This window comes from Ictidomys tridecemlineatus, chromosome 9, assembly GCF_052094955.1.
Source record: "Ictidomys tridecemlineatus isolate mIctTri1 chromosome 9, mIctTri1.hap1, whole genome shotgun sequence".
NCBI classification, from domain to species: domain Eukaryota; kingdom Metazoa; phylum Chordata; class Mammalia; order Rodentia; family Sciuridae; genus Ictidomys; species Ictidomys tridecemlineatus.
The window spans coordinates 23,936,193-23,945,999 of NC_135485.1; the positions used below are offsets into that span (position 1 = coordinate 23,936,193).

Sequence of the window (9,807 nt, forward strand, 5' to 3'; positions counted from 1 at the left end):
CTTTAAAGAAGTAATTTGAGAAGCAGGAGGACCAATTTTGCAATGTGAGAACATCAAGTAAAGTCACGTAAAAGGAAAAAAGTTGACATAAAATAACTTTAATGAAAATGGCAGGATATAGAATCAATAATAGACCAATGATGAAATATGAGAAAATTACTATATAAAATTTTATAATAAGTATTATAACAATAAATTTGCTAAAACTTTTTAAAACATCAACAAATCTTAATTCTGAAAAATTATGATTAGATGTATCACTGATTGAAAGAAAATTAACAAAGATGATAGGGTAAAGGCACACTACTCTGAAAAATGTCATGGAAGAAAACAAGCAGATCCAGAAAGTTTTCTCTAACCAACTCCCAGGCTTCACCCTTGGAAGCAGGTCATAAAAGAATTCCCTCACCTTCCATCACAGTAGGTCGTAAGACCTGCATTTACTCCCTAGATTTAAATGAAAGAAATATTTTATGTCTGAAGACAGAGGGACATGGATAAAGTCTGAATAAACAATCTTTACATTTTCTCAGTTAATTGACATTAGAGCACACACTGGTTATGTAGTCAGGCTCCTATACAACTAACTGCCTGCTCTTTGGGCACTTGTATGCTTAGATTTCTTTGGACCATGTGTTTCTTTGGTTCTGTATGTCTGGAGGATCCTGTGTTATGTAAAACTTATGAAAAATTAATTTGTGTGCTTTTTATCTTGTTATTTTCATATTTTCTTTCCATATAGAGGCTTCAGTTATAAACCTGAGATGGATGAGGAAAAAAATATTACTTTTTCTTGCCTATAGTACATGTAGATATTTGTTTGATAGAAAATTTGTTAGAGATCTAAAGTAAAAGTTGTATGAGTTAGGGTAAATTGTAAAGGTCTTATTTGCCAAAGAAATGCATTATTAGAAAAGGGTGTGATATCATGAGGATATGTAGGAAAATAATAGGATAGACACTTTGTATAATTTATTATCGAATTTTGGCATGAGAAATGCATAAAATATACATACATCTTTATGTGCACAAAAAAGTCACTATTGTCACCATAAGTAATTGAGAGAGTAACAGAAAATGAGATAAGGAAGTACAGGGTGAGAAAAAATCATGCCATTCTTTTTATTTAATAGTTTTCTTAGGATTTTTTAGAACCCATAAAAGGAAGTTGCAAATGAATCATTCAGTATTTTTAAATGTCATTAATTAGTGAGATGAAGTAAAAAAAAAAAACTATATATTTTATCAACTTAAGATTTTCAAAAATAGCAAGCATCAATATCAATATAGATAAAAATGTTGATGATGCTGTCTCTTCAAATGTGATTTCAATTACAATTTTTTAAAAATTGAGTAGCTTTACACTGGTAAGCATATGTGAACCAATCTCCATAGTGAAGGGTTGAGGTGGCAACTGGAGATAGCCATCTGGGCTCTGGGTGAAGCAGGTTCAGCATGGACAAAATCATTTTGAGTATTCTGAAGATCTTCATCATCAGTGAGATTGGGTTGCACAAATACATTCTGCTATTATGGTTTACAGATGATATTTTGATTCAGAACTTGTAGCATCAATAAGATACTGCAGGTCCAGGGAGGTGTATATTACTTTATGAAGTCAGAAAATGAGGCACTTTTGTTAAGCTGGATATTTGGTTAAATGAATTGGAATTGTACATATTGGACAAGAAATGACATAACAAACATGATAGTTAGAAATAAAATTGGTAAGGGAAATCATGAAGTTGATAGAAATGAATACTTGAAATTTCCCGGAAACTATTCCATGTTATTTATAGAGGCAAATGCAAAAACCTGCCATGGTGCACAATGTGCCTTTGAAGAACTTGTTGAAAAGATCATTCACAAGCCTGGACTGTGGGAAAGTAAGAAGCAGAAAAAAGAAGTCAAACTGTCACACAGAGAAAAAAGCCATGGAGGAGGAGCCTGTGAACGTTATTGTTCTGTGTTATAAACTCTGGAAAATTCTATCTTTTGCACATTTAATCTGACAGTGACATCTGTCAGTTATTTTAAGGACCTTCATTTTGCACATAAATGTTTTGTATCATGGTAGTAAATATTTGCAAGAAATCCTATTCATTGACTTATGCAGGTGAAATACTATGGTAAACATATACAATTTGCAATCTATAATTTTTTATGTAACATAAAATAGGTGTACCTTTATGAGTACATTTGAATGATTTACATTTATCATGTAATTTTTTTAAACATTCATGTACCTAGTATCTGTTGATACAAAATCTTTTTTTTTTTCCTGCCGATTACTGTATTGCTTGGTATGTAGGTAGAACTTCTAAAATTATGGCAGAGATACCAGTTCCTTAAACCTATAAAAGTTCCTTTAGAGAATCATGAAAAGCATGATTCCAAAGCTCTTCTAGGAGTTTTCTAGATTCTATTTTAGTAGTAAGCAAATTCTTAGTGCAAAGTGTAGCCCAATTTAATTAATTCATATTAAACTTCTACTTGTTCTGATGATGTTTCTAAAATAATAATGATATGTTAAATTTTTTTGCTATCACTTTTTTATTCATTATTGAATTAAGCCAATTTATTTAACTGGAGTTTTAATCTCCTAGTATGTATATTGGTTTCATAATCCTGTGTACAATGCTTTTAGATATGTGGAGTTGGGCAGATCATAGATTGCACCTTAGAATGGGTTTCAAAGGGACATGAATAGTGTGTTTATTGTAGCCTCTTTTGACTGATCACTTTTAAAATCAACATTTTTTTTCACAAATGTTGTGTTTCCCCAGGAATCTCAATTGTAGCATTTGTAATGTGAATGGATTTACATATTGGATGACTTCCATATATCCCTAGTCAATATTCAAGAACTATTTCTGGGCTTTATAGGGTGGAAAAAAAAAAGAAAACAAAGACAACAACAACAACAAAACACTAAAGGACAATTTGAGAAAGGCATAAAGCTTTCAGATTCTGACCTGTGTGGGGAAACGCCATCTCAATGAAAACCTTGATGATTTACTGTAACAAGTAGCCAGCAGTTTATCAAAACCAATCCGTACACACTAATAAATCTTTTCTGCAGGATTCATTTTTCTAACATCTTGCTATTGTGCTTTATATATATATATATTTCCACCCAAATGTTATTTAGCTTATATTGATATCTGCTATTTTAAGCCTTACAATAAGTAATATGTCTTTTAAGGCTTACACATTGCCATATCCCTTGATGATATTTTGTTATTAATTTCTCAGCTGTTTATTCTCTATGTACAATTATAAATGATATGCATACTTAGAGCACCACAATTCAAAACAGCCAAACCATGAACCAGACTAGGTGTTCAACAACCGATAAATTGATAAAGGAAATGTGGTATAGATAAACTATGAAATTTTATTCAGCCATAAAGCAACATGAAATTATGTCCCTAGTAAGAAAATGAATGGAACTAGTGACCATTGTGTCACGTGAAATAAGACGAACTCAGGAGATTAAGGGTCATATGTTTTTATTCCCATATGTGTAAAAGAAAGGTGGGGGTGGAATTCCTAAAAGCAAAGGGAGATCAGGAGAGGAGAAGTGAAGGGGAATTGGAGGAGGGAGGAGCTGGGGAGTGATATTGGTAAATTACATGGTTATATCATGTGCATGTGCAAACATGTAACAACACATCCCATCATTATCTACAGCTATAATGCACCAATAAAAGTGTGGGGGGAAAAAAAAAGAAAGAGAAAATACCCTAAAAACCTAAATGAACAATGCCTCATCAGAGAGTCAAAATTAAATGGCTCTTTAAAGCATATTCAAATCCAGATATTATTAATAATCTTAGTACATAAAACAAATTCTCTCATAATATGGAGGGAAATAATTTCAAAATATTAATTTTAATTTTTCACATGATTGGGGAAAGTCAGAAACAATTAGAGCAAAACAAGCAAAATCACCAGGACACTTCAGTGTAAAAGGACAAAAGCAAAGGACAAGAAGTAATTGAATGTGGATGGAAACGAGCTGAGGAAATGGATCATGGATTAAATCTATGTTCAGCCCAGAGTCTGCTCAGAAAAATTGAAAAAGGCACCTTCACAGATCTCAGTATTGTGTGTTGTAGAAAGATGTTTTGACCAGATAACATCTAAGTTTTTGTCCATCCTTAAAATCCTATTTGTAGCATTTCAGTATATCCAGGAAAATAACTCATTCTATATTTTTTTCTTTCTTTCTCTTTGCCTTATACAGCTTATGATACTTAAAAGCTTCTACAAATTTAAGGTGATATACTATAAAAATTAACATTAGTTTTACACATTCCAAGCAATTAGATGTAGCTATAAAAACTAAAAATAAAGGCTGGACAGGCAAAATAAAGGAGGGACAGTTTTCCTAAAAGGAAATGAGTTTAAGGGATGTATTGTTGACTTCTTACATAATAAATATAAAATAATTCTTGAATAAAACCAGAAATGTTAGACTTAGTGTATTTTTACCAATTCGATAATAGCAATAAGTTTGACTCTGATGTTTAGCAACTTATATTTTAATGCATACATTTTTTTATTAAACCCACACCAGGCATCTAATAGTTGACAGACCATCCATACAGTAAATAAAGATATATTCCTGCACTTTGAAAATTTGATATTTACATGATATTAATATGATACATTCTGAAAAATGTGACTATTATCTCCAAATAATATTGAATTATTGAGATTTTCTTCTTAAATTGTTAGCCAAACTTATGAGTGAATATTTAGTACCATCATATTAATTGAGTGAGAAAACCCAGGGAAAATATTCCCCTTTCAAGCCTTCTAAGTATGAGCATAGTAAGGACCAAACCAAGTAATGAAGCCTTGGTTGTTATAATTATTTTTATAAAAATTATTCAAACAAATACTTTATTAATCCAATAAAAATACATGTACTATTAAATTATTCTTCAATGGAGTATTCATACTAAAGTATTGCGAATTATGGCAATAATTGGAAGAGAAAGCCAATACTTTCCTATCTATTCTCCTTAAATAATTAGTTTAACATTTTCTCTCTTCTTTCTCATTTTGGTCTTTTGGTTTGTTTGTTTGTTTGTTTTAATGCATAAATACTGAGAGATATCTGAATGTACTGTTTTTCTCCTTATACTCAGCATCTAGCCTAAAGCTAGGTAAAGAGTGAATATCGAATAAAATTTTGTTGATTGTGATGAATTTGACAATATTCATATATAATTTTATATTACTTTCATGAACCAATTTGGTTTGAAACCTCCAGTCACTATAATATTTTTATCCTTGTGACAATTATTATAATAATCGGTATAAATTCCATATTAAGGAAATTACTCATGACACTAAGATATTTAGAATTTTATTTATTAAATTATAAATTTATTTATTAAATTATGGAAGATAATTGAAAAAGCCAAAAGAGCATTTATGAAGTTGCTAAAAAATTCTGTCCTGGCTGAAGATAATACTGTTCCTAACCTGTGTGAACATGAAGGAATTTGAAGTTTATATTTGAAGTCTCAAATAAGATTTTAAGATAAGTAAGAGGAAGAATGTTTTTTTAAAAAAAATTATATATTTAAATAATTTTCAGAATCAAACTGCTTTCAAAATACTGAAAGTCACATTGTTCTGAAAAATGTTTACAAAGGTAGTAGAACTCCTAAGAAATAAAGTTTTAGCACGTGCCAAGATCATGTCTGTTTTCCATGATAGAAATATAATAAGCTGCTCTGAATAAAATTTTAACTCCTGGGAAAAGAAAGCATATATGACAGAAGAAAAATAAATAATGTAAAACTATGTTAATTATTGTAAATATATTGAAGTGCTCATCCATAGTTTAAATTATAGGTTAAAAACAAAAGAGGTCCAGACAAACCAAGATGCTCCAATAATTGAGTCCCTTTACAAAACAGTAGAAGAACTGTCAGAGAAGGAGTGAAAGATGTATATAGTTAAACTGATATGTAAGATCAAGGGGGATGTAAGGAGTGAGGTCAGAGAAAAATTCAAAAAGTGAAAGATTATTTCTATAAAGAGATAGGGATTATGAAAAGAAATCAAGCAGGAATACTTAAAATGAAGTTATCATTAAATCAAATTCAAAATTCAATGAAAATTATTACCAATAGATTAGACCACTTGGAAGACAGAAGCTCAGGCAATGAAGACAAAATATATAATCTTGAAAATTAAGTTTCACACACAGAGATGATAGTTAGAAACCATGAACTGAACTTCCAAGAATTGTATTATAACATGAAAAGACCAAATTTAAAATTTATTGGGGTATTGGAAGGTTTGGAGATACAAACCAAAGAAATGCACAGTCATTTTAATGAAATAATATCAGAAAATTTCCCAATCCTGAAGAAAGAAATGAAAAAAAAATTCAAGAGGCTTATATGACCTCAAATGTACAAAATTAGAAAAGACTCACACTAAGGCACATTTTAATAAAAATGCTTAGCATACAGAATAAGGATAGAATTTCATAGGCAGCATGAGAAAAGTATCAGATTACGTATAGTGGGAAACCAATTCAGATCTCAGCTGATGTCTCAATTCTAATCTTCAAAGTTAAGGGGCCTAAAACAACATATATCAAGCTCTGAAAGGAAATAAATGCCCACTAAGAATTTTATATCCAGCAAAAGTAAGATTCAGATTTGAAGATGAAATAAAACCCTTTAATGATATTCAAAAGTTAAAAGAATTCACAGCTAGAAATATTCAGAATCAAACTGCTTTCTATTGTTTACTACAAAACATTCTCAGTAAATTATTCCATGAGGAAGAAATAAAAGAAAACAAATTGAAAACCAGGAAAGGGAGAAAATACACCAAATAAAAAGACAATCAAAGGATAGATTAAGTTAAATTAAAAATCAGAAATAAACCAAAATGATCAGTAATACATAACTGAATATTAACCCTGAATTTTAATGGCCTAAATACATCAATCAAAAGACATAGAATGGCATATAGAATTAAAAAAAAAAAGAAGAGTCAAAATAGTCTGCCTTCAAGACGCTTATCTCATAGGCAAAGACATACACAGACTGAAAGTGAAAGAATAAGTAAAAATAAATGACTCACATAGACTGCATAAACAAGCAGGGATTTTCATCTTCGTATTAGATAAAGTGGACTTCAAGCCAAAGTTAGTCAGAAGGGACAAAGAAGAATATTTTATACTTAAGGGAATCATACATCAACAAGACATAGCAATCATAAATATTTATTCCTCAAACAATGGAGCATCTATGTACATCAAGCAAACCCTGATACTGGATAACACACCTCTGTCGTTACTGGATTGATCTTCCAAACAAATCTAAACAAAGAAACTAATCGATAATTTAGACTTAACAGACACATATAGAATATTTAATCTATTAACAAGGGAATGTACTTTCTTCTTAGCAGGACAGGCATCCCTTTCTAAAATAGACCACATCTTATGTCACAAAGTAACTCTTAGAAATTACAAAAATAATTAAATAAATAAAGATAGTACTCTGCATTCCATAATGGTCATAATGGGATAATATAAAAATTAAACAATAAAATACAAAATGGAAGCTACTCTAACACCTGGATGATTAAGAATACACTATTCAATGACAACTGGATAGCAGATGAATCAGGGATGAAATTTAAAAAAAACAATAATACTTAGAAGCAAATGAGAAAATGATACAATATAGCAACAGCTCTGAGACACCTGAAGGCAGAGCTAAGAGGAAAGTTCATCGCACTGAGCTCTTTTCATTAAAAGAATAGAAAGTCAATGAATAAGTGATATAACATTACAAATCGAAGCCCTAGAAAACAAGTAAAAATCAAAACCAGCAACAGAAGACAGAAATCAGAGCTGAAATCAATTAAATTGAAACAAAAGAAACAATTCAAAAAAATTGACAAAACAAAAAGTTGGTTCTTTGAAAAAATAAATAAAATTGATAAATCCTTAGCCATGCTAATGAAGAGACAGAGAAAACTCAAATTACTAAACTTATACTCCAATAAAATAGAAATCTCAAAGACATCAACAAATTTATTTAAATTTTTTTTAGTTGTAGATGGACATAATATCTTTGTTTTATTTATTTATTTTTTTTATGTGTTGCTGAGGATTGAACCCATGCATGTGAGGGAATCCTTCCATTTCTATTTCACTCTGTTACCAAAGCCAGACAAAGACACATCAAAGAAAGAAAACTTCACACTAATATCTCTAATGAACATAGAAGAAAAAATTCTCAATAAAATCTCACAAATCACATACAAATCATATTAATAATGTAGTGCACCACGATCAAGTGGGGATCGTCCCAAGGATGCAAGAATGGTTCAACATACGGAAATCAATAAGTGTAATTCATCACATTAACAGGCTTAAAGACAAGAATCATATGATCATCTCAATAGATGCAGGAAAAGCATTTCACCAAATACAGCACCACTTCATGTTCAAAATATCAAAGAAACTAAGAACAGTAGGAACATACCTCAACATTGTAAAAGCTATCTGTGCTAAACCCAACATCATTCTAAATGGAGCTATCAACAAATATATGGAAAAAATGTTCAACATATCTTGCAATTAGAGAAATGTAAATTGAAACTACTCTAAGATTTCATATCACTCCAGTCAAAATGACAATTATCAAGAATACAAGCAACAATGAATGTTGATGAGGATGTAGGGGGAAAAGGTACACTCACACATTGCTGGTGGGACTGTAAATTGTTGCAACCACTATGGAAAGCAGTATGGAGATTCCTCAGAAAACCTGGAATGAAACCACCATTTGACCCAGCTATCCCACCTTTAGGTTTATACCTAAGGGCTTAAAATCATCATACTATAGTGATGCAACCATATCAATATAGCAGATCAATGCACAATAGCCAAACTATGGTATCAATCTAGAGTCCTTCAACAGATAAATAAATAAATAAAATGTGGTATATATACACGATGGAATATTATTCAACCTTAAGAATAAAAAATAACATTTGCCAATAAATAAGTGGAGCTGGAAATATCATGCTGAGCAAAATAAGCCAATTCAAAACAAAACAAAACAAAACCCAAAGACCAAAGGTTTTCTCTGATATATGTAAACTAATTCACAGTGGGCAGGGGTAACTAGGGAAAAATAGACATACTTTGGATTAGGTAGAGGAGAGTAAAGGAAGAGGAGAAGCTATGGGTGTAAGAAGTGTAGTATAATGAATCAGTTTTTATTATCATATTTACATGTATGTATATGATTAGATGATTGGTGTGATTCTACATCATGTACAACCAGAAGAATGAGAAGTTACACTCCATTTACATATGATGTGTCAAAATACATTCTACTGTCATGGATAACTAATTAAAACAAATCAAAAGAAGCTTATACTTTGTGTGTGCATATTTGTGTGTTGTTGTTGTTGTTAGGGGTCAAATTCCAGAACACTCACACACCAGGCAAATACTTTATCACCAGTTCCTCATTTCTTTTATTTCACTTGTTGGATTGTTTAAAATCTCCCCCAAAATGCTGAATTAATAGCATTGGTATCCATATCCAATATTATTGACTGATTTTGACTAGAAAAAAAAATCCACTTATGTTTTGCCATTATAAATGCTACTTGTGTGTAATTTTTGCCTATCATAATAAATACTCTGTTGAGAAAACAAAATTAGTCTTAATGAAGAATACTTTTGTCACTTTAAGTAATCTAAGTAATAAATATTTGTTAGCACTACTAAAACGATTATAT

The 9,807-nt window shown here is 30.7% G+C and overlaps 1 pseudogene; it reads left to right on the top strand.

Moving 5' to 3' along the window:
- The first annotated feature begins 1,455 nt into the window (after positions 1–1,455).
- LOC110597638 (ras-related protein Rab-18-like) lies at positions 1,456–1,975 on the top strand (annotated as a pseudogene).
- The last annotated feature ends 7,832 nt before the right edge of the window (positions 1,976–9,807 follow it).